This window comes from Ochlerotatus camptorhynchus, unplaced genomic scaffold (genome assembly GCF_037179485.1).
Source record: "Ochlerotatus camptorhynchus isolate MF236.1 unplaced genomic scaffold, CSIRO-AGI_Acam_v1.1 ptg000139l, whole genome shotgun sequence".
Taxonomy (NCBI): Eukaryota; Metazoa; Arthropoda; class Insecta; order Diptera; family Culicidae; genus Ochlerotatus; species Ochlerotatus camptorhynchus.
In genome coordinates, this window is record NW_027040629.1 from 2,514,251 (window position 1) to 2,538,515 (window position 24,265).

A 24,265-nucleotide genomic window follows, 5' to 3' on the forward strand; every position below is an offset into this window, starting at 1 on the left:
GTAGTGTCATTGAAAATGCTTTTGAAATGTTCTGCCAGAAGATTACATTTCTCAAGGGAATTGCTGACGATTCTATCACCCAGGTGAATTTCGACTAGTAGCCCCTCCTCGTTTCGTTTGGTATTCACGAATGACCAGAACTGCTTTGGATTAAGCCGTAAATTAGCCTGCACACGCTTTGTGTAGCTCTTGTAAAGAATGCGATTATATGTGCGATATTCGTTGCTCGCTGTTGAAAATAATCGTTTGGTGAATGGGTTACGAGTACGACAGTATTTACGGAGGGCCTTCGATCTCAGACGCTTCAAATTCCGTAGTCGAGCATTGGACCATGCGGGTTTGGGAGAGGGTCTATTCAATGGGACAGAATCAGTTATTGCCCGGCCAACGACCTCAGCGAAGTAGTTGACGGCTTCATCAATAGATGAACACGTGTCAAGGAACTGCCAATCTGCTTGGGCAAGCGAGTGCCTCAGTGCGACGAAATCTGCTCTACGAAAGTCGAGCTCATGTACATCAACAGGGTGGTTATCGTAGCGAACAGGAACAGATAAGGGCCTGTTCATAAACTACGTAGACAGTTTTTTTGGGATTCTTCACCCCCCCTCCCCCTGCGTAGACAATTGTCCATACAAAAAAAAATTAAAATTTGTATGGGCCGTGAATAATTGTCAACCCCCCCCTCCTCTAAAACTGTCTACGTAGTTTATGGACAACCCCTATTCAGTTAAATATTGATATTTTTATATTATAGTCACTTTAACGCTCTTGGGTCATTCGTGACTTGTCCGAGAGTGAGATTTGAACTCGTGACTTTGGTGTGAGAGGTATGGATGCTAACCTCTACGCCGGGGTCGCCCCCCAAATATTGATAGTGCAAAATCAGTAATCAAATTGATTTGAGTGAAAGCACGATTAGTTTTCCGTTTGACAGTGTAAAATTTTGCTCTCATTTTTGCTGTGTTAACCGTCAAGTCAACCAAAATGAGATATTCAAAATAAGATACATCATAACAGAAAACTTTGATTTCAATTTGATATCCAGCTTGCTTGCATAATTGTAATGCATGACCCGAATCTAAATCGTTCTAAATTGTACTTTTTTTTTATTGAACATATTCAGACTTAGATTTTATTTGTCAGTCAATGTTTTATACTTTCAATGGCCGAGTATAACCACTTTATGCGTCATTTTTGAAGCTTACAATATAAGCTATCAGGAACATGAGCATGAGCATGATTGACCGCCCACGGTTGCTACTCTGTTATTGCCAGATCAGCTGTAATTACACAGAGAACCAATAGACGATGCTTGGGACTAGCAATCATCCTCAATGTGTAAAAACTGGTGATCTCAAATTTGGCAATACCAGCGCCAGCCGCGCCTGAACGCAGGTCAAGGAAGAAATGGGTAGGAATGTGTTGACGTGACACTCGCTTTGATGGAAGCCGAGAAATCCTCTGCACTTCCACGAGGAATCACTGGGATGTTGGGTAAGAGGGTAGGGTTTGCAGCAAGGTTCGTTTTGGTAAACGATAAGCTGAATTGTTGTTTAAACGATAGGGAGGGGTTACTGTATAAATACATAAAAAGGAATGATCTCAGCCAAATAACCAAGTGAAGCTGCACCAAAAGCAACCGGCCAAATTCATATTATATTATAATAAAATAAAAAGAAAATAACAATGATAAGCTATTTGATACACCTTCTGGTCCTTCAGGATCTACAGGACAACTATTTTCTAGAAATGAAAATTATAGTTATATAATGATAGTTATATAGTGATCTAATGAGATTTTAAATATGTGAAATAAAACTAATTTACTAGTCATGCAATATATAAAATAATGTTAAATGAACAAGTATTACAAAATACAAATAAGCTCGATTTCAGTTAACCTCAATACATTCAACTGATTTCAATTTCTGATATTTTATTGGAATTGAAACAAACACTTTATTATGCACCATGGAATTTCTTACCGCAATATGGAATGTTTTTTTGAATAATGGTAAACTTTCATAATGCATCAATAGTCAGAAAAATCGAGGTTATTTGGACATTTAACAGTTTTTATGCAATTGTAATCATGCATTCCAATGTTTTTTTTTTTCGAACGAAGGCTGAAAATAGTGAATCATTATAATATTAATCTAAAAATGTCGAAGAACTGAAAATAAACTTAAAGATTTAAATCAATGCGTCCAGCCTAAACGGAGGGCTCGCGAACACAATAAGCTTCCTCATCACTCATATGCAGAATTTGATTAAATAAGTATTTACAAATATACAAATAAATATATCAATAAGTTATGTAACTTTCTATCCTGGAAAGGAAAAATAAAATGGTTAATTTCACTGTCATATAAACGTTAACCATACATTAGAGAAAATCAAATGATGTTACGTTGCTTCTTCCAGTTGTGTTTTGACCCTGTTATAAATATTTATCAATGAATATTTAATAATAATATAATAGGACCTAGGATGTATTCAAACTCAAACTATATCAAGATGGAAATAAAATCATAGTGAATTATTCGTATACACCTAACCGTAAAAAAGTCGAGGAACATGCATCATGCGACCGTGGTCATCACTCTGACAAATGAAACGATGAACGATGAACATACATAAATCTCGAATACTCCCTCGAAGGGACGCATCCACTCCCGCAAACAATGCATCCCATCGCCAATCCGGCGCAACCAGCATCCCACCCACGCATGCCGACACCACCATCAGATAGGAGAAATTTTCCCTTACCTGACGGCAGCGCCACAACGCGCGGGTGAGCCACCAACCACACCAAACCGACAACCAAACGCACTGCCCACAAAAGTAGATACGTCTCCTCGAAAATGCAATCAAGAAATGTGTAAGAACAATCTTCAACTGGAAGAAATAATAAACTTGCAATATTTTATATAAAGCTGAAAAATAAGGAGACACATTTGAAATAATGCAAAATAATATAAAACAATGCAATACAGTACAATATAATATAATATGAAATGTATTGTAGGAGATATAGTGAAGTGAAACATATGTGTAATCTATGAAATGCAAATAATATACATATAAAAATGTTTAAATTAATTTTGATGTTGGGGAAGTATTAGTTGCTACACAGTTTCATATGGGGTGATGATTTATTATGTCACGCTCTAATGGGGTAGGGGGTAATCGTGCATCTAAAACCACAACACTCCACGACAAAACACGATCCAGCTTTCGCCTGCCATGCAATGAACAACAGAGACACGCGACAACTCATACAGCTTCAGCGGATGATGGTCAATTCCAAATACACTAATGGTACCGCCTACGGCAACTAACACGGTGATCACGCCGGCAACTACGATGAATTTGGAACTCACCATTTTTCTCGTCTATACAGTCATTACCAGCTCAACACACACACATGCCCCTCCCAAGTAACAATCTAAATGCTTGGAAGATTTATTCTTATTTTATCATTGTTTTATCATAGCATCCCTTGCAGCCTGTGGTTGTATTACGGTTTTGTGTGCTTGTCATAAAATCAGGCCGTCAAGTCGAATATAAAACTCTTTTATGACTACTAAATTAAAACTCAGACTTCATAGTTTTAATGGTAGCTGTAAGGCGGCTCTATATCACTGCTTATAACTGCAGAATAAAACCAAAACAAAACATACAATTATGTTTTATGGCATACTTTTTATGACCGATATAAAACTTGAAGCAGTCTTAGACCTTCATCAAAACCTCATTACAACCATCATCTTTATCAGAGGCCTAAAATTTACAGATAAGAAATATACTACAACAATAACAAAAAATACTCTGAAAATTGTTACCAATATAAAAAAAAAAACAAATCTATTGAGATACATGAAATGAAAATCCCTTCAGTGTTTTTAAACACGATGAAAATGAGACAATCGCCATTATGAAACTCCTGGAGTATCTACACTTATGGGCTCCCTCATTCAACATAAGGCACAGTGTGGTGAATGAGCTTTTAAAAATATTGAATAAGCGGCTTTCCGATACACTTCCGACAGATCCACGAACCCTTCTTAAAACAACGCAGACAGTTTCACTAAATCCGGTTGGAGATAGTCAGTATTTGCATCACGGCTTCACACCTTGTATTGTAAATGCTTTTAAAAGATCCAATAAGCATTTCTTACATCTTGATTACAAGATAAAATAGGAGGATCGCTTGGAATGTTGACTTTTTGACAGGTTGCCATGGTTTTTGTTTTGTTTTGATTCGCTGTACCGAATAAAACTAGCAAGCTATTATAGAGCTTAGATATAACTTAACGTTCTCAATTCGGACTACGAAATGCTAAGATACAACCATTAGGTTTATGTTATGCTATAGAATTCCAATCTAGGAGAATATGTTATATTGAGGTATTTTTAAGGAGTAGCAAGTTATAACGAAAAAAATGTCGCCGTATGAACAAATTTAACACAGTATGAATAATTACGCTTTAATTGATAGGCGATAAAACACTTTCACACATCTATGTATAATTAAATAATAAATGACTGGTTATTGCTCAACAGTAGTAACAGTTTTGTACTAAATAGATAATCTTTTAATGACTCTTTAATGCATGGTGCAAATGCAGACAAATTAAAAATATCCCTATTTTTTAGTATTCATATGGCGCACTGAATTTATGCTCCTATTTGGTATAATAATCACCACAAATATTGCACGGCATGCTGTCAAGCATATACAGATTGGTTTAAAATTGTAATAAAGTCGTTTTATTTTCAATATACAATAATATCAGGTATTATTACCAACTGACAAGGATCATGATTCCACATCAAACATCAAAAGAATAAAACCACAATAAAATATTTCTCAATATTAACTATCATCCAAAAACCCCAACTTAAAACCTTCAAGGTTGTCAAAATGTTTTGCGTATCATGTTTTATCAACTTCTTCAGGAGCGATTTATGCGGTTGTAATATAGTTTTATGGTAGTCATCAAAAGGTTGTTAAAACTTTCTGACCTGGAGGAGGTTTTATGTTTGCATTTTTGACAACCACGTGTAGAGTGTGATAAAACTAACATAAAACCTTTGCTCCTAAGGTAGTTCGCATATCAAGTTATAATGAATGCATTAAAACTGGGCCAATTGGCCATGACATGGCTGTATAGCGGTTCTCAGGAGGTTGTTAAAGCAATGTGGTCGTCAGTGAAGGTTTTATAATTTGGTTGTATCAACTGCTATAGAACTTCAATAAAACAAAAATTGTTGCTTGGGCCATCTCTCATTCATAATCGTCTCGTACAAGCAACTCGTTGAGAAGACTTTACGCACACTAATGCTTAGCCATTGACCACCGCAATATCAAACGCATTATAGTCGCACACCAACCGTGTTGCAGTAACAAACATCAAAAGACTCGAATAAAATACAAACCTCCGTATCACCAAACAACAAACAAACCATTTCCATCCCTCCGTATCCGATCGTCAGGGCGGACTTTTTTGGGTTCCTTCTCACTGCACTGCAGCCTTATTCATTTCCTTCTCTTTCCTCTGAATCCATGGCACTGACAATCTACCTTCCTAACACGAAATACCACTACTACCTTCACTCGCTGCAACTATTATCTTCTCTATCTATTTCCATCAGTAGCGCGAGGGAACAGAACTACGCACACTTCGCGATTGTATAACTTATCAAGTGGCACAGATGCGTCTTTTCAACTTTAGTTCTTTTGAATTTCAATTATTATTTATTACAAATCCTGGTCCTATCAAGCCTGTTTTAGAGAATGACTACCTTGGTGGGATTGGTTTGTTTTAAATTGAAAAAGAAAACTACTTATAACTACTATTTATAACTACAACTAACCTACAACTACTATATACACCTAATACCGTCAACGAGCTTAGGTACATTATTATACCTTATACCTGCTAGCTTATAAATATTCTCGAACCAATGATATTAAGTTTACATACGGTCTATCACGCTTCACGCTCACTCGATTTTACTCATTCTTTATTCTACACTAACTCTACTACACACCTAAATCCCTATAGTGAAATGGTGCACTATTTTCAGCCTGTCACTCAGGAATTGAGGAAAATGGTGTGAGTAGAGGCCCGAACGCAATGTGGGCGGAAGCGGAACGGAAACGGCAAGTTTGACAGTTGTCATGAATGACATCAAGATGCCTAATCGAAGTCCATTCGGTTCTAATCAGTCTTGTAAGTGGTCACCGTACTTGACATATTTTCTTTGATAATCGACTGCCTTTGCTTCTGACACTTGCAAAACAAGCTATCAAATTACAGTACCAAACTCAGGGTGTCTACTACCTGGAAAAACCTGGAAAACCGGGAATTTACAAGGAATTTTTTTTTTTCTGGAAAAACCTGGAATATTCAGGGAATTTTGGTTCCACTCAGGGAATTTTCCAATTATCACTTCATTCGTAATTCAAAAGAAGTATTTCGTTCAGTTTCTCGAAACGTTTCTTAAGGACACTGAACTTGACAAGCATCTGACAGCTAAGACAACGTGTGCGAACGAGACAAGTTCATTCAGAGAGTCTTGTCACGCTCGCTCTTCGCTGATTTGTATGTGGAGGATCAAAATCGTCGTAAAACGGAAACAGCCGAAAAAGAGAGACTGGCAACCGTCAAGAGGAAGCATACGAAGCATGTATTGTATAAGAATAAGCATGCCAGACAGCAGGTCTGAGACCCAACATAGAATTTTTTTGAGATTCAGAGAGGGTCGGAGATCTACTGAGAAATTTGTTGAGCTTCAGGGTAGTTCGTAGATCTTGAGAACAGAACTACAAACAAATTAAAAGTTATTAACAGAAATTCATAAAAACAAAATCACATGAGAGGTCGTACATCTTCAGATAAATATTCAAAGAAATTTTCAAAACTTCAAGCAAGCAAAAATAATTTCAAATCAATTTGTAAAACTATAAGCAAAATTTTGCAAATCTTCAGGGAAATTCGCATAACTTCAGACAAGTCCAAGAATCTACGGTGAAATATAAAGTATTTCACAGAAGTTTGGAGATCCTCGAAACATTATTCAACATCAGAAAAGTTCGTAGATCTTCAGAACATAGCTACAGAATTTTGAAAAAAATTACAGGACTTCTGAAAAAATCACAAGAATCTCAGAAATGTTAATGGATCTTCAGTAAAAATTGCAGAACTTCAGGGAAGTTTGGCGATTTAAAAAAAATATTTACACGATTTCAGGAAAATTTGTAGATCTTGTGAGAGACATTTAAAACTTCAAAGAAGCTCAATATTTCAGAAAAATTTTGACAACTTTAGGTAATCATCAAGGAAATTTTCAAATCTTCAGGGTAACCCTAGAGAAATTTACAAAACATCAGAGAAGTTTGCAGATCTACTGAGAAATTTATTGAGCCTCAAGTTTTTTTTGTAGATCTTGGGAATAGAGCTATGGAGCTTAAGACAACGTTACAGAACTTTAAAGATATTTGCAGGAATTTGACAGAAAGTTTTACAGTTTCACACAAATGTGAGATCTTCAGAAAAATTCGTTAAATGTCAGAAAAGCACCTCAATTCCAAAAACAATTCGCAGCGAAGTACAAAAGTACAATATTTTGCAGAACTCCATGGAAGTCGGAAATAGATAGATCTAAAGAACTTCAGAGAAGTCCGTAGATCTTAAGAGAAGTCTGTAGAACGTCAGAAAGTTCGTACGTTTTTAGAAAAATTTGCTAAACTTCTGCAAAACTCACAGATCTTCGGGAAAGTTAGCCGATCTTTAGATCAAGAATCCACAAAGAAATTTAAAGAACTTAAGAAAAGTTCCGAGATCTACTGTAAAATTTATTGAACTTCAGGACAGTTCGTAGATCTTTAGAGCAGAAATACAGTACTTCAGAAAACTTTACAGAATTTGAAATAAATTTAAGGAACTTCAGAAAAGTTCAGAGGGTAGGTCGTAAATCTACTAAAAAATTAGCAGATGTTTAAATAAATTTTCAGAATATTACTGCGGTTCTTAGATTTTGAAAGACATTTACAGAACTTCAGGTAAGTTCGCTGATCTTTAGAGATATTTGCACAGCTTCAGAAAATTAGAAAAACTTCAGAATACTTACTAAAACTTCCGAAAAGCTCAAAAATTTCTAGATAATCTTTTAATTCTTTAGAAAATTGTATAGATGTTCAGAAATATGTGCAGATATTCATTGAATCATAAAAATCTGCAGAGAAAATTACAGAACTTTCGAGAAGTTTGTAGATTATTAGAAATTTTGTGAACATCAGAGATAATTGTTGATCTTCAAGGATCTTAAATCTTCAGGGATTCAGGAACTTTGTAGATTTTTAGAAAAATTTGCAGAACTTCTGAAGGACACACAGAACTTCAAAGAAATCTGTAGAACTACCGAGACATTTGCAGATTGTCAGGAAAGATTGTTGATCTTTAAAGAAATTTTACCGGAGAACAGAAACAAAACTTCAGGGACGTCAGAAGGTTTGAAGACCTTGCAGAATTGAGTTGTTAACAGAAATTTTCAGAACTCAAGGAATCATGTATATCTAATGAGAACTTTTCCCACTAGCTTGTCTAAAGTTGGTATCGACATCCTGGCGAAGTTTTGAAATCCATTTTCATCTTCATATCGCAGCTCTTGATGGACAATATGCGCCAAATTCCTGCCGGTGTTCCTCCTGAGCAACCATTTCCTACCCCACAAAGTTCACCTTCTCTTTCTCATTTTATTTAAAATAATAAAAGCAAATACGTCTGCCGCAACTAGAGCAATTTTCCGGTAATTCATGATGGAAGTATTTACTTTTGATTTCTTATACAGTTTTGCTTTGAAATCTAAATTGACAGTTCTTTTGACATGTGCAAGCAGTGTGAACACCAGCAAACAGGGGGGGGGGGTTCGATAAAATAATAATGTCTATAATTTGTATGCATCTGGAATTTTTTTCATTCGACCTGGAAAAACCTGGAAAACTCAGGGAATTTGATTCCTTGGATTGAGTAGACACCCTGAAACTAAAATGTCATATGACTGGCTCTGTCATACGACACTGTTGCCGAAGACCTTCACGAAAGTATGTATTTTAGTTTTTCTCATAATAAGAGCTGCTGATGTTAGGCTTGTGTGAATTCTAAAAATAGCAAGCAACGATGTTCTAGTAATAACATTTCTGATCAGAAATGGTTTACTTTACACCAAATTGAGGAATTAGAACGAAATCACACATGTCATATGATAGTTATTTTAAAATTATCTTTTTGCTCGAATGTTGTTCTGCCGTTTGTGTTATGTAAAGCAAACCCCACACGCATCAATATATTGAAGCGAAGGGGAATTATTATCAATAATATTGATAATGTGAATTCAGAAATATTGTCAATCTCGATGTATTGACGTCAATATAGAATGTATTGACAATACGATTATTGTCAATAAAAGCAATCGTGTAGGGTCCACTTAAGAGAGACAACGGTAGAGCATGAGAGTACGGATAAAAACAGACTATCGCGCATGACAACGAAGTGAGTGTCGTAAAAAACGTCAACAGTTTCAACCCTATGGTTCTAACTAGTTTTTAATCCAACAAGTAGGCTTACTCAGGCTTTTCCGCTGCCACTGCCGTTCTGCTTCCGCTGTCAATTGGGATTCTTCACGAAAATATCCCCGATCCTCACCGACTCAAAGCACTCTACTGTGCACTGGTACGACCAATACTTTAAAATGCTAAAGTAATTTGGACTCCTCCGTGGGACATCAGGATTGAACGTGTTCAGCGTAGATTTATACGTATTGCGCTCAGAAGTCTACCCTGGCTAGATCCTCAAAATCTCTCTCCGTATTCCAAGCGATGCCGGCTTTTAGGACTCGATTCGCTGCAGCGACGCCAAAAAGTCCAGCTAGCTACTCTCGTTGCAACGCTTTTGAATGGTGAAATTGATGCACCCGCATAGTAAGGCAAAGGCATATAAAGGCAGAAGTCTTCGTGTTTGCTGCTGACCAGACTTGATCGGACGTCCTACGGTTCTTACGAGCCACTCACTTCATGTATCCGAACCTTTTCGCTGGTTGAAGACCTCTATGACTTTGGTGAAATCTCCAGGTTCTTTACAAGAAGATTTATAACCTCGAGGATGCTGCAATAGTTTTAGTATTACATTTAAAACACATTCATGTAAACCAAAATCAGAGGAATTAAACAAATAAACAGCGCAGAGCAGTTCAATGGCGCACTATGCAGCGTACGTATTTTCATGTGTTGTTGTAGTAAGATCTAAAAACTCATTAAATTTGTGCAAAATATACTGCAATTTAAATATTTGAAATTGTATAATATAGGTATCCAAATATTTGCACTAAATTGAGGAACCAAAAGAAGTAACATGTAAGGCCGGGACAAATTTGCTCAAACATAGTCAAAGAATAATACAGATGCCACGCACTCTTCGTTGTGCCATATTTGTTCAATGAAACGGTACGACATGTTTTGCGAGACTTATAGCCCGTTCCGGCGAAGGGGTCCCCTCTGTACATGTCGCCGGGTGTTTCAGTCCATGGCGCTTCAAAGACCATATACGCATCCACGGTCTTAATGTAATGGCTCTAAAGAACAGCACTCGTGCGCTCGATCATGGACTGACGTCGACTTTTTGGATGCCGCACGTAGCCGAGATTGACTCATGTACATTTCGTAGGAATACGAACAAACGAAGTAAGTGGTGCACACTCGCAATCTGCAAGAACTTATGGCATGATGCTGCCTGTGTCTGGAGCTGAGCTGCAGGGATGGAGAGAAACAAAAAACTTGAATTGCCATACTGTTTACTTTCTGGAATGCCAATACGACCACTTGATTTACAATGAAAGCACACAAGCACACACTTTTGTCATCAAATATCGACACGTCATTTGTTAGCGAAAATGTCCAGCATTTTTTGCGATCAGGCTGCGTCTTGTGAATTTCAATCAATTAACCTTTTATAGAGTGTACAATGATAATTTCGCGCCGGCGCATGCAGCAAGTGGTACAACTGGCAGGCAGTTTGATTTCCTTAAAAGTGCAACAGGTCGCCCGCCGCGCGCCGAGGTGATAGTAGGTAGATATCATGTCTGTTGCTCCAGACGGCAACAAAAAATGCATGTACCACGTGAACATTAGTTATGACTACCAAGCCTTACATGTATGTCCACTTTAAGCCGAACAATGTCGCGCGTGGTATTATATTGTGTCCTTAGGCGACGCAAACAGGGGAAAACTCGCCACTAGTTGCAATAGATCTAGATTAATTGTGCTATAATTTGCCACCATTCAGATTATCTTGGCGCGTGGTAAGGGCTGCCGTTAGGTGTAAACATTATGATCTGTCACCATATCGCACCAATAAATTTTGCTATCTGATTGCGTTTTCTACTAGTAGGACCATGTTTTCTCTACAGAAAATGGGTTTGGTAGCAGTGAGAATAACAATGCAACAAGTGAAAGAAATATGAGTGATATTACTCAATCGATATATGTTTCGAGATATGCTAGGAGATTTTGCCATTCTACAAGAAAACTGAAATGGATGTAGGTATTGAATTATTATTAAGATTCGTTTTCGTCACTTGCCTTCCCTATCTCTGACAGTAGGTAAATATGTCACTTAAGCATTGTTTTTCCGCATGTCAATGCATAGTTTGTAGTCATGTTTTGTTTACTTTTAAGGATATGCATTTTTAATAAGTATGTTTGATATACGGTAAAATTCAAAACACCAGCATTAAAATGGCTCGAAAAATGGTAGCATTTATTTAAAAAATAGACAATTTACATTTTAGTTCCTGTTCCAAAAATAGTAATTCAAATCACATGTTAAGAGAATCATCACCTAAAGTTGAAACATTTTGTTCATGAAAAGTTTCTAGAAGTAGAGAATGCTCCTTCAGAATACACTGAATATGACCAATCCGTTTTCGATGTGACAAATATTTTCCCAGATGTTTTTCTGACTCATAACATACTAAATTCATGCCGTATAGCCTTCATTAGTCATTAGGTGGTTGCACAACGTGAGATAGTTTCAAAAGATGATCGGATTTTTCCTTCATTAGTTTAAGTATCCGTTTCCGTTTCATTCTGTTTAATCGCACATAACAATTTAAGTGAGGAGCAGCCTAGCAAACATATTGTTGAAAACATTAGGCAGTATGAAAAAGTATTTCTTTTCCTTTCCCTTGCTTTTCTTATGGAGCGAGTTAAGGGGTTACGCCTACCTGCAAGACCGAAAAAAGCGAAAGTTTGGATTTTTTTTTTTCTCGAAAACGACGCAACATATTGAAAATCGGTTTTCTGCCGTTTATTGAACGCACATTAAATGGTGCATTTATCAGTCGATGCTGTAAAAACGAGGTTCTGGTGCCCCGCACGGCTGCTCCCCGTGGACGATATTCTAAAAAACGCTTTTTGCGGTGCCAACTGCGGTTTGTGATGTAATCATCTGAAATAAAAAAAAACCATGCCAAATCGTTAAGCATGTGTTAAACTAGTCCTTGATCGTTCGGTTTTCTTTTTAATTTTTTTGACAAAATGGCGGCCTTGCAAAGTTGAAGTGCCGATTTTTGATCCTTAAAATTTGTCTTTGATCGGCTGTAAAAAATCGAAATTAAATGATAGACGAAATCCGAACGATCGTGGACTGCACAAAATAGTACTGAACAGAAATCAAAACGAATCGGACGAATCGAATGTATACATTTCGAGAAATTTTTGGCACCGGTTTTGAAAATATGATTCCGAGATAATCGCGTTTAAAGTTTCAAGTTGGGTTTAGTCCACTATAAGTGAATATTTTTGTACGTCGCATAACTTTCACAATTTTCATCGGATCAACTTGATCTTTTGAGGAAATATTCTTGACTTTGTATACTTTCGATTAGGACAATAAAAAAAAATCGATTTTTTGAAAGTTTGCAGGTAGGCGTAACCCCTTAAGTAAATTATTTTATTCATATGGCCTACTGTGTGTGTGTGTACAATTTAACCCCCACTGTCCGGCAGTGTTATTATGGAAGAAAACTGCTTTTTATTACCTTTAAATTAAAGCAGGTTTAGTCCGGAAGTTAGAAGGTGTTAGCTCTATTGCAGTGACCCATTTCAGAATGCCTGGTAATTCCCGACCACTCCGAGGTTACTTTTACTTACAATAAGCCCCGCATGTTCACTCTACCTTTATCAAATGGATAATGGTATCATAAACACACTTCCAGATTCAAAACATATTATTTCCAAATCTGGCACGTATGTATGTAGTTTTGAAATTTGTTCAATTGTATTAAATCGATTTGAATGGACATTTCTTACCAATTTTGTTTCGAATACCTCTTAATTCATATGCTGGTAGCCCTTACTGGTGACCAACGCGTCTGCCCGCAAAAGCAACAACGCCCAAATCTCAAAGCTCTCCGGACGTCCCCTCGAAAATGCAATCAAGAAATGTCTAAGAACAATCTTCAACTGGAACGTACTCACCATATCAATACATCCGGGTGCACATTCCCGATGCTTATTTTTCTATCGCAAACCCGTCGTCATCGAACTGCAAAAAAAGGAAACTCGGTGAGCAATTTTGTGATACGGAATTTTCAATGAAAATCAACCGTGAAGTCACGAATTTCACCACACCCAACTGCGAAACACGTTCAGAAGCACTTTTGGTACACTGTCGATATCAACACCGATCGTGCCGACCTCTTTCACGCACCTTGCAGCGCGTAAATAAACTGAAATTAAAAATTATCACTCCCGATGCCACTAATTTTTGGTCCGGGAGAAATAATCACACTACGCAGATAGCGACATCTCTTTTAATGCTTGCAAACATGATGAATGTCTTTTATTCATATGACCTACTGACATGAAAATATTGTCAAAACTTCTGTCGTCTGGTTATTTATTAACGTGCACTGCATTTATTTCACGGTGTCTCTGTACCTAACCTGATTTATAACAAATAGTTAAGGGTTGTGACCGAAGCACGACCACATTATTGACGTAGGACTACGCGGCTGTTTTAGATGCTCAATTCAATAATAATCATACAATTCATGATTTATACTTTTAATTAAATATCGTACAAAATTCGATTATTTATTAAAAGTTTTAAAATATTGCGTCATACAATACCCTAACTTTGACGATTCAATTTTCAAAATTCAAAATCAGAACTCAGAACCCTATCACATTCAAAATCAAGTCCAACTTTCAATAACTGAATAAAACCGGTCTAAAATATTTCAAAGTATACCATTGCATACTTTGATGTTGCAGAATTATGAGAGATAAACTGAATATCAATTGGGTTAACAGACTTTCAGCTTGTAATTTATCTGTAAATTGAAAGTCAGTTGGAATATTTCACAGTAACATATAGTTTAAACGCACAACAGAACTGTTCTATCGCCGTTTACAAAAAGGAATGGACCTATATTTAAGTTTGCAAACAATATGGCACTATTTTCATACCTTTTATTATCCTTTGTCCTCCAATAGCCAATAGCTTCTTGCGTGCTCTCAACTTAGTGTTCTAAATGCACTTCCACAGTTATTAAATGAGAGCTTTCGATTCCTGTACCATTTTTGACACGGAGATGAACCTACGGCTAAAAATCTCCTAAATAAAGAATAAAAAAAAAAACATTTTTGCATTAGTATAATTGTGTATCAAGTACAATCATACTCTATCCACATGGAAGTCGAGGAATTTTCCAATCCGAAAAATTCCTTAACTGGACCGGTAATCGAACCCAACCACCTCCAGCATAATTTTGCTTTGTAGCTGTGCACTTTTGTGTAGTCACCATTTTACATGTAACGACGGCAGAGTAACTCAACGACAAGTGAAATGAAGACAAATGCAAAGTTCCAGTTGGGACGTAATCAATATGATGAATATGAATAAATAATCACAATTTCGAATTAAAGAATCGTTATATAAAAGGTGCACTAACATTCCTGTGTGTGTGTACGTGTGTATTCCAACTTATCCCCACTGACCGGCAGTGTTATTATGGAAGAACTCTCTCTACAATGTCACATTTATGATCATTGTAGACAGTTTTGGTCTAGGAGATAGAAAGTGATAGCTCTTTTGCAGATCCAGTAACCCATTCCAGAATGTCTGGAGAGTCACGCTCATTCCGTTACTTTCACTTACAATAAGCCCCGCATTTATGTAATACCTCTATAAATTCGATATTAGTATTACACGCACATACTTTCAGTTTCAAAATGTTCTTTTGAATCCTGGAACGTATTTAGTTTATGGTTTTTTTTTTATTGTAAAAAGTATTTGGACTGCTCTCACCATGTTAATTTGATCCTCCAATCCATGGATTCCGTAGTTCCGAACACAAATTTTCTTGCACTGCCATGGTCATCTGGGAGGATGTTTGCGTCTAGTGCTTTCCCAGGAACCCCTCGCGGCCACCAGTTGCACCCCGTCCGGTCTTGGGCGTATCCAGCGAGGCATCTTTCAGATTAGTCGCAATCTCCGACACTGGCAAGAGACCAGCAGTCGAGCACTTTTGCAAGCGGAAAACTTTCTGAGTCTGCCACCGAATCAGCACCAAAACTTGCGACGGACACATTATCAGCTCTTTCTTGGGCTAATTCGGTAACCGGACCGGGTTAAACTCGTCCACGGTGACGAATCTCTCAATAGAACTACACGCCGAAAGTGTGGCATCCGAACTCGGAGAACCGGGCTCCCGAGAGGCAATCAAACCGACACCAAACAATAGAACTGAAGCTGCGACGTAGATTTTGGAGGTTAAATTCAAGGTCAACCGAATCACTCAAGGCAAACTTTTTTCTTGCTTCTTTCTTTTGTCACTGCATATTTCTATTTTTCACTTGCTATATTCTTCTCTTTTTTTATCAAATTTGGCTCAACACAGGAAAAACATGATATATCACTAAATGATAACTTTATGAACACTTGAAACTAAATTTCAGCACACACATTAACAAATTCAAAGCAAAACAAATTTAATTCGCTGACGAAAAATACGCAGCAAAAGAAAAACATGTCAACTTTCAAGCGTGGTCTACTGCGATCATCAAAGGTGCACTAACATTCCTGGTAACAAAATTGAACTGAACTGTGCACCATCCAATAGGTCTTGTTTATCTGAACTACTTTGCCGAAGGCAGCAAGTCACTTGCTATAGAGTTCTCTACCACCGTTAGTATTAGTGAGCAGTTTCACTAATACATGCATTTTACTGGTTGAAAATAGAAAACAAACCGCTGTCATGTCGAACACTTTGACAGCTGATTTCGTGGTTGAAAATAATAAACAAATCGATTTTACACGGCTTCACTAGCAAGGTTGTATTAGTGAGATCTTGGGGCAAAAAGTCAATACTATCAAAATAGCACACTTCCGTAAGCTGTGTCCAAAATCTACTTTCATGTAAATCGGGTTTTTTTCACCGTTGCTCGAACTTTTCTTCGTACACGGTCCATCATCTTTTGCACGAGCCCTATTCCCTCTTGTTTAGCTGCCAAATTCTATTTTCGCTAGAAATCCTTCGGGTAAATTACAGTTCCACCCTTTTTCTCCAGTATGTGCTTCACAATTATTTATATGATTTGAGTAGTAGCTATACTGAAGATCCGAGAGATGGCGCCCCTTCAGTGGGAGGAAAATTATTTCTGCAGTATGGAGAATATCAGAAAATCCACGATTTGTGACTAAATATGCTTTCACAGAAGGAAATAAATAAACGAGTGTTTACCTTATCACCATAGTAATGTACTCGTGCAATTTTCATGCATCTTAAACTGCCCATAAAGACGATAATGAATAAAAACTGAAAATTTTCATGCATTTCCAAATGGTTTCCTACCATTCCCATACATTCGAAAGTGACTGGCTCTCTGGATGTGGATGATTTTTTTTTCCTTTGGTTTGTTTTTTCCGTCGATCGTGATCAGAGATGTTATGCCTCAGAACATCCCGGCGGCGCCGACTGGGATTGAACCCAGGCCTGCTGGGGTGAGAGGTAATCACGCTTACCACTAAACCACCGGCGCCGTTGGATGTGGATGATGTCAAAGACAACAAAACATGATTAATTGACCAGTATTCCTTAACTGGTCTTTGTTCCGGAGTATTGGCCGGATTCATCTCCTTGGGTACCACTGTATCGCCATTTTTGCTGTACTACTGTTTGGTGGAATTTGAGTAATCCATCTCATGCTGCTGCAGAAAAGACAATGGTCTCTTCCGTAGGCACTCCTTCTGGTAAATTTGCTGGTTCATGGTCCCAGAAGTAACGAAAGTTTTGCTTTTCAGCGCACTATTGCCAGACAAGAAACTAATTGGAAAATTTCAACTTCTTTTTGATTTTACATTCTTTTGGGGCACTCTTCCGGTCAACCGAGTTATACGATTCTTGCTCATGAATTTGATAAAAAACTGCCAGGAGCAGATCGCCTGGGATTTTTTATTCGAGCGTGCAAGATCGAATCGCGACGTGCTTGCTCCGGTGAAGCCATGATGTAAATAAATAAACTTATCCTGACAACCAATGCCTACTGTGATTCTATACACTCTTGATTCAATGAAATTTTGAAAAGTTTTACTCAAAAAATTCCTTAATGGTAGCGTGAAAAAGTGTCCGGATTGGAAAATGCTACTTATAATCAGGAAATATGCAATATTCCATCAATAAGTTGTGTAGCACATCCAAAGTCAGATCACAGGTATAAAAATGAAACTATACCTGTGATCTTGACTTTTTTACCTAGGGATGAGTACTTAGATTTTGATAAGTTCTTTAGTGGGAATGACACTGATGGAGACTGCACATTGTAGTTGATATACGTATCTGTTATGGATACCAAAATTAATTAAATGGAATTGCTGTTTTATTTAAGCATTCCGCTAACAACCCCATTTCATTACTTCAAAACAGGGTTCCTTCCATTCATTTTGGCTAAAAAAATGTTTTATAAAATTATGGAATAATAAGATATTACAATAATATTTTGTTTGTGTAAGCAACAAGAAAAGATTGTGGAGTTTGTGTTTGACACATAATGCCAGCCAATGTTGCTGCATGAGAGTCGCAATAAGCGATTTTGTCATTTATCTTACCCACTCTTCACTCTTCGCGAAGAGGCGATCAGAAAATCGCTCATTGTGGCTCTGTCAAAGTTAATTTTACAGGTTTTATGTGTCAAACACAAACTTTAAAAATTTGTCTTGTTCCTTACACATACAAAATACCATCATAATATCGTATTATTCCATAATTTCCTAAAACATTTTTTTAGTCAAAATGAATGGAAGGCACCCTGCTTCAAAACATATTAAAGTTCACAGCCTTAAGCCTATATTAAGCTTATATTTTCTAATGGTTTCTTGTTAGTTATTTAAAAAATAGCAAAAAAAAACTAAGGATGGCCCAACAAAAGATGCAAACATGAAGCAAGACTCAAGAACAGGAGATAAGTAGATTTAAAATAAATTTATTTGACAATCTGACCATCAATGAAAACAAGATTGGTGATTCTCGGTTGGCTTTTGTTTTATCAGTTGTAACCTCACCCTGATCTAAAACGGGACCCACAATATTGCGTCAATGACAGGTGTAACGCATGTCAAGTTGCTTTCCCACCGACATCTCTACTTGGCGACTTCACATCGTCAACCCGTCAATTTTGATCAGAATCAACTCTTTAGGAAGCTGAGTGGAGTAGAGGCACAAGGATTTATAATATGTTAGGTGTGATGTGTAATGGAATTTGTAAATATGTAATAAGTGTTGTAAGTAAATTGTTTGTTTTATGTTTTATGTGGAAGATATATGTGCTAGGTTGGGAAACGGTGTTGGGAAGAGTCCGCTATCCATCCTACCCTAGCAGCACACTTATCACTGAACAGTTGTGGTTACTTATGTGTAACTTATTTCAGTCACAATCATGTTGCAGCAACTTATTATGATGGACGTGTAAGCATCCTATTGCTCAAATGTTGTTCAATTCCTCCGGGCCCATTGGATTGAATCTCTATCGAATCCGTCGACAACGGGTTCTTGAAAGACGATACTTATTGTCAACCGTGGGAAACGTCTTTGTTCACCAGACAAACAATATTCCAATCATCTGTCCCTTTTTATAAATTGAGCACTACTCCTAGTAGCGCTCGGGTTCCATGAAGTTATAATCAGATATCCAAATTATCCAATCATCCAACCAAAGTGAAGTTTAAGAACGGTAGGTCTAGCCTAAGACCTCTTTCGTAGGCCAACCAAACTATTGGGAGGTAAACCGCATTGGGTTCTACGAGCACCTGCTGCTCACATTGAGGATGATTACTTCCATGACCTATTGATTCCCGACCAAACAAATGCGAATTGGATTATATTGTTATTGTTGTCCCTAACAGCATCTGTATCACGCAGAAGATTGGGTCTGCTACGCTTGTGGTCACCAAATGACGAGAATAGTGAATGGAACCGTAGAACCGTTTCCCCTAGCAACAATTTGAATAGTGATAGGGTGTCAGTGGGGGATTGAGTTTAAATCCTACCAGGGTTTGCGCCTTGGCGATCCGTATTTTGTACCAGTGTGCATACAACCGTTGCATTGGTGCTATCGGGGATCACTCTGAAGTAGGTAGATTTTGCTCGACCACTTGTCCACCGTAGTAAATAGAGAGGCCGCGAGAGAACACAGGTCCTATGTAACATTGATTGATTCTCTTCGTAGACTTTCTCTTTCGTTAATAACTTGAACACAAAACTGTTTCTTGATGTGTTTGGCGTATAGATGCTAGATAAAAGCTTCTTTTATCGATCTGCGTGTTGAAAATACCTCGGAATGTCTTTACATGGCCGTGGGGATGCAAAGAGAAAGTCGACGAAGAGAGTCTGTCAATGTTACTTAGGACCTAACACAATGTTCAGCTTGAATAGATGTGTATCGTCTGTACCGTCTCGAGGTTGATTGTATGGATAGGTAGGTAGGATTAATCGGTGATAGTCACTGTGGTAAACAGAGAAACTTCGGCATTGCAAAATATCAACAGAGCGTCCAATTGTTCGAACCAGGTTGCATTGTGAGAGTTGTGATCGATGTCCGTTTCGAATGTAGCCGTAGCCATTAGTGTGAGTTTTCCTACACGAATCCAACGATATTCCGGTCACGAGTATCCCTTATTTGCGTGTCAAACACAGACATGATTAGTACTAGGAGAGAAGAGAATTTCGGAATACTATCCAGATGTGATGACTCAGTTGAAGATCTTAGAAACTAGTACTGTGCTGGGCTCCAATGCCGTACTAGTCGGTGTTCGTGATCTTTCCTTGTTTGGTGGTTGTTATCTTGGTGTCGGGATCGTGCGGTGTTGTTTACATGATAAGGATAATTTCAAATTAACGGGTGTAGTATCCAATGTCCAGGCTTCGGTGGACATATACCAATAAGTGTACTGACCAGGCAAAACGACTGTTGATGGTCCCTCTTCGTGTGTGATTCAATCCGGTGGAAGTATAAGATGAGTAGTGATTCGTCGCGTGACTCGATAACAGGTGGTTGTTTTGGTGGTTGAGATTTTCGCATGATGAAACGGTGACCAGTGCCAATAGTGGTGACGATAAGCAGTATCGTCAATTCAAAATCCATAGGAATTCATAAACCGCGGGGATTCCGAAGGACCGTATGTATTTCCCATTCATAAACCGTGGGTAAACTGATGACCGGTCCAGATCAGACAGTTGTTTACAATGTTAGATCCAATATTGTTTGACTTCGGCGGGACATATACATGTGAAACAAGGAGTTTCCACTGGTTCAGTGTTCAAAGTGATACAGCTAATCAAGTGTAGTGGCATAGATTTCGTTCATCTAATGCATGCCAATGATGAGATTTTCCGTAGTCCAATCCAATTATGCAGATGCCAGAATCCATGAGGTGTCCAAATGTACCTTGAGTTGCGGATAGTCTACTTTGTTGGTATGTACATATATTCAGGTATTTACAATGGAGATTCCGTGATTAAATGTCAAGGTGGTACCATGTGAAGTTATCAAAGGTGGTTTTACCCAAGAATAGCAATTGTCCTGATTGCGATGGCGCGAAACGTTATTATTTTTTGGTGGTATGATGGCGTTTTAGTGCATTATTCCCGAGATGAATAGTGCTTTAGTCAGACCTTCTGACCGTCCTTCCAATGCACACTGGGCCAGGAATGAAATCTAACGGAGCAAAATTAATAACTCCGAAACGATGTATTTCCGCGACTTGGTGTTTTGGGCAAAGTTTCCCATCATAATAAGGACCATCTATTGACATAAACAAATAGTTCAAAGCTCTTCCGCAAAGATGGCCCCACAATCTAACTTCTTTCTCTGACGTTTTAGAGACTTGATGTCTTGAGCAAAGTTGTTTATCTTGACAAAATAAACAACACTTTAGAAGACGTAAAATTTCCACAGCCTACTGGTTTCGAGTTATATGGAGAAGAAAAAAATGTCGAAAATATGGTTTTTTCTTTCTGTTTCGGTTTTTTTTGCTTACAGCCATATAATGTTATATTTTTCTCTTATGCAAATGCATTAAATAAATAACTTTTGTGAACGGCCATATTTGGTTACACAAAATACGGGTTTACATTAAACCGACTTTTCAAAGTTAATCTTCTTTATTACACACAACAAATATACATTTTTACACAAAACATTTAATATTGCTACCCAAGTAGAGCCCTTAGGATCCGTTTGCCATACCGGGATAATTGCAACTAATTATCTATAACATACATGATTTCCTATATCTATCCGATCACCCCGCAATCGTGAATCAATGTGTGTTTTCCTTGATGTTGGTGACAGAGCTGGTAAATATCACCACCGTCATGTGAGAATGAGAAAACAGATCCTCTCGCTATCGCGAGACGAAACTACCTATCATTCGTTTTCTTGTCATTTTCCAATGATCAAGCACTCATGAGAATAATTCTATTACGGTTTTTACATCTACATTTCTAACTGATTTAGATTAATTCAAGCATGTAACCGTATGTTATCGGTAGAGTGAATATATTATTACGATTTTTTCGGTACAAGTAACTTGAAAAGTAATAAATGAGCTAGTAATTACGATAATCACAACACTGTAACGTTTTGTCATGATGAAAAATTCGATGAGATTTTGAAGAAAATCTCTATCATCGTTTTCTCATCTGATGATAGTGACAGGAGTATCTCTGTAAATATCGCGTGAGATCTTTCATTGAAAATGACATTTGCCAGCCCTGGTTGGTGATCGTTGCAGACGGTAAAGAGTTGGTTTACCTAGGGTTGTATCCTTGTGGGTGGTGTTCATGGTGCTTCTGTACAGTATACGGATAGAAATCTCCGTATACCTTTTGGTAAATTTCTATTGCTGATTATTATTCATAAAATGTATAAGTCAGCTAGTAAACAGACGCCTTGCAGAAAGTTAATGAAGATCATGTGTCAAATGAAATGTATAAGCGGTCACACATACCTTTTATGCATTCTTATAGGACCTATCTGGTTTGTCTTATGGAATGTATAAGCATAGAGGTAACTCTAAGACCACTGGGTCCCGAAGAAAATCATTATTATTTTTGGCTCACTCAGTACCAGAACAACGGTCCCAAGCAGTCCCAAGCTATTTCACTCACCCCTGCATGTTCTGCATGAATCCACACACCCCTGATGTTATCTGTCAAACTTTCATAGCGAATCAAAACAAACATAGTGTAGTAATAGAATTTCAACTAGAATAGGGTACGTTAATCGTTTGCTTGGGACCAATAGGCTACTAAAGTGGTGAGCCAATTTAAAATCGTTAGTTTCGTATTGATTGTTGGTATAAGGCTGATGTTTTGGCAAAAATGTATAAGTGAAACACATGAATTAAATAATTGATTTTCGTTTCGTGTAGCTTAAAATCTGTTGTCATAGAAAAAAAAACCTGAATTTTTACCATCGCTTAACATGTCCCCTCGTTTAATTCTAAGCTCGGCATAACCAACGAAATTGTTTACAAGCTTGTAAGCATCATGCTGGTTTATGCGAATTCGCAGAAATTTGCAAGAATTTTTCAAACGGTGTTGACGGTGCTGAACATAGTAACCCTCTATGTAGGGGAAATGGCTCTAATGTTGGCCTATGGATCTAAGATTTGGCCCATCGCTTAAAATCTGCTATTTATCAATTTTATCTAGATGAACGCGTCATTGGGACGGTACTAATGGATATAGAAAATTTAGTCGATTGCTGAATTTATGCATGGGTCAAATTAGGGGAATTTAGGCCGACATTACATCCATTTCCCCTATGTGATGGAAATGTCGATATTGGAACGAATCAACGGCGCCGAACGATGTGACAACCACAGACGAACTGAAACAAAACGTACAGGTACGCTCTTTTATAACCTTGCTATCGGCTCGTATCTCTCTGTTCTCTCGATAGTTATAGCAAGTAAGCACGGTTGGTTGATTGTGATCAAAAAGTTTGATAAAAAATAGTATGCTAATGATCTTTATAATATACGAATCTTACTTCAAATCTGAATCAAATGGTGTGATAGGAATTGAAACTCATCAAGAAATGGCAAAATTATAAACGTTTAAAATCTGACACTATTTCTCTATAACATTTTTTTGATTTGTGCCCCAGTAATTCTACACTGAACCAACGAGAAACGTAGATTTCACCTGAAAATTCAGGTAACTTCCTAAAGATAGTAATACAGTACGAATTACTTGCTACACTTAATATTCAATGGCATGGTAATGAATTCAACTGGATTGACTGGTCGAGTTGAAGTGTCATACTGGTGAAAGTTATGTGAAATTCACGTAGGTTTTACGAATGAGATTTCTTTTTAGTGCTCTTTGCTTATTCATAAGTTCAATATGGCGACAATAGCAAATATGTGGACAATCCCTAGATCGTCTACTTGAAGTTTTCTAAGCGTGAGTTTAATAAAAAAATAAATTAAATTTAGGGACTTTATCTGAAATTGAACAACATCGCAAATCAGTGAATTGTGTTTTTTTTTTGCTGTTTGAACTAGAATGCATTGTTTATGATAAATTCAATAAAATAATAAACCGAAATTAAAATTAAATCTACCACCCTTGCACTTGAATATTACTATAAAATCCAGTTACATTTACTTTAAAATTCACGTAGCTTTTAAGT

The 24,265-nt window shown here is 37.4% G+C and overlaps 2 protein-coding genes across 2 annotated transcripts in view; one reads left to right on the forward strand and one right to left on the reverse strand.

The window, feature by feature from the left end:
* The window catches only part of LOC135700616 (deoxyribonuclease TATDN1), a 155,320-nt gene extending 141,151 nt beyond the window's left edge, over positions 1–14,169 (reverse strand). Inside the window, exon 1 of the mRNA XM_065221177.1 lies at positions 14,165–14,169. The gene's annotated coding sequence lies outside the window, so the exon portion shown is untranslated. The remainder of the gene's footprint in view (positions 1–14,164) is intronic.
* A 6,790-nt stretch (positions 14,170–20,959) lies between these two features.
* Positions 20,960–24,265, forward strand: part of cv-2 (crossveinless 2) — a 243,186-nt gene continuing 239,880 nt past the window's right edge. Inside the window, exon 1 of the mRNA XM_065221159.1 lies at positions 20,960–21,038. The gene's annotated coding sequence lies outside the window, so the exon portion shown is untranslated. The remainder of the gene's footprint in view (positions 21,039–24,265) is intronic.